This window comes from Rhinolophus ferrumequinum, chromosome 21 (assembly GCF_004115265.2).
Source record: "Rhinolophus ferrumequinum isolate MPI-CBG mRhiFer1 chromosome 21, mRhiFer1_v1.p, whole genome shotgun sequence".
Classification (NCBI taxonomy): Eukaryota; Metazoa; Chordata; class Mammalia; order Chiroptera; family Rhinolophidae; genus Rhinolophus; species Rhinolophus ferrumequinum.
The window spans coordinates 34,306,886-34,309,336 of record NC_046304.1 but is presented as its reverse complement, the minus strand read 5'-3'; the positions used below and the strand labels follow the sequence as shown (position 1 = coordinate 34,309,336).

Genomic DNA, 2,451 nt, shown 5'->3' with positions numbered 1-2,451 from the left:
TTGTGATTTGTGTCAGGCAAACCAGAAACAGAAAACTACACATGGCAGAACTGAGAGATTTTTGAACCTGAATGTGAAAAATTGAAGTGATGTGTTGGAGGGTCCTTTGAGACATCAAAACACATGGACTGTGTCCCCTCCTCCGAGCTCCAACTCAGAAGCAAGAGTATGGAGGGGGCAGGTCTGAAACTGTTGTTTTCCCTGTGTTTTTTTGTTCCTTAGGCACCCACCTGTCTAAATAGTAAGACAATAAAACCCTCAGAAGGTTGTTTGCTCTACAGTTGGCACATAGACTCTGTTTCTCAGTTTGGGAAACTAGGCACCATGGGGAACACTCTTGCTTTAAGTAGTTAATGAAAAAAAAAAAAAGAGTCCTGCTTCTGCTCCGGTGAAGCAAGGTCCTTCCTGGAAGCCCCAAAAAAAGTCTTGATATATGTACCAGGGATGCAGTAAGGAGTAGAAATGAAGCTAAGGTGCTTAGATTTTTTTTTTTTTAAGTCTGCAATGTACGAGGGAATGTTGTAGAAGTGTGTATAATCAGAATCAGGATTCTTGCTAAATCAAAATAGATCTTCGAGACTCCGTAGTATTTCTCTTGTTTTCAGATGAGGAAAAGGAGACCCAGGAAAATGTGGTGGCACGGCCAAGGCCTTGGAGCGGATTCAGAGAGCCCACTACTCCTTCCTTCACACATTCTTATTACTGTTTTTGGTGAAATCCGCGTAGAAACAGAAATCGCTGCCCGGTACCTCTTTTGAGTCCTCCGTTTTGACATGTATCTAATGGGGCTGAGAGAGCCCCTGGGAATGGGGCTGCTTGGCCATGAGCAATGGAGCTTCCAGACTTCTGTTTTTATTCTGTCCTTCATCTTCCCTCTGCCTTCTGGGGAAAACAGTTTTCCCTGAAAGGAGCTATTCATGATTGTTTTCAGGGCATCCTTTTCTTAGTGTGGATGGCTCTTAGAAATAAGCTCCATAGAAAGTGCTCTGACTAGGTGCTGGTATCGGGCATACAACGTGAGCACTTCCTATATGCAAAGCAGTTTGCTGGGTTCCATGGGAGACACACAGACACATGCACCAATACATCCACTACATGGAACTAAAGCGTCCTCTGCAGTCAAAGTTGCCTTTTTATTTTTTATTTTATTTTATTTTTTCTAGAATCCAACTGGATTTTATTTGACAAATAATACAATATGACTGTATCGTGTAGCGATCGTATTGCTATACAAACTGAATAGCAAACTGAAAAGACAGAGCAGAAAAGACACAGTTCTATCTAACTGATAATTAAATAACAGGAGGGCAAATCCCTAAGTGAATAACAAAATAGTTGAGCTTGATGGAAGAATTTTTTTTCTAGTGCCCATACTTTTGGGATTCCCACTCTCTGTTGTCCAGCAGACACACCTGCTGTATTTTGAGCCAGCGAGAGTTACAGTGGAAGTAAAAAGCATAGTTACAGACTCCCCATGCAACGGTGTGCTCTTCAGAAGTAGCAGATTCCTGGTTAACTTGACATTCTATGCAAAGTTCCATGATGTGAGTCCTGAGATGGCACAGTTATCAACCACAATATCCCAGGCCCACCGGGCTACTGCATTCCACTCTTTCACCTCAAAGCACTTTTTGTCCGTGCTGCTGTTGGTGCAGGTCAGGGTACCCACATCCATTGCTGCCAGCATTTTGGAAACACATGGTCTGTCATCTGGCCATTCACCTTTTTATTTTTCTTAAAAGCACTTAGAGCATTCATGTCCCACTAACACTTATGTTTGGTGGGTCAAATAGTATGTATGTGTGTGAAATGGGTATATAGTATGGAGTCCTCTTCCTTACACATTGGTAGCATTTTATAGTAAAAACAGTAATATATGCCCGTAGTCAAATCCAGACTTACAAAGCAGTGTTTAACAACTGTTTAATGAATAACAAATGTTCGATTGTTAATGTGAAGTATACTTGGCTCCTGTTTTTCTTGAAGTTTATGAAACACCATAGTTGACCTGCATACGGGTAAAATCCCAATGGTATCTCAAGCTAAGTAGTAGTTTCCTTCTTTCCGTTGATTATTCAATCCTCTTCTTTCTCCAATCTGGGCATAGAAACTATCTGGACTTTGTAAGTCATCAAATTGCAGAGTCCTAGGTGGTTACAGAAATGGCAAGCTTCAGGGATAAAATTTCTTTCACCTTCTTTTTCCATGGAGTTGAGAGTCCAAAGGCCAGACTCATTGCTGCTGGGCAGGACTAGGTGGGGCTGAAGCTGAGGGCAGAGGTGAAAGTAGCAGCTGCTGCTTGGGCACCTTTTTCTAGGCTGCCTCCCGAGTCTTCTTCTTCCCAGAGTCCACACCCCAGGGGCTGTAGAGCTACACTAGCCAGCACAGTGATTACATATGGATATTTAAATTTAAGTTATGTAAACATCCAGTTCCCAGCTGCAATAGCCA

General features: G+C 42.3%; 1 pseudogene; it reads right to left on the bottom strand.

The window, feature by feature from the left end:
* Positions 1–1,361: 1,361 nt before the first annotated feature.
* Positions 1,362–1,699, bottom strand: LOC117013868 (RING-box protein 1-like; annotated as a pseudogene).
* Between the last annotated feature and the right edge of the window lie 752 nt (positions 1,700–2,451).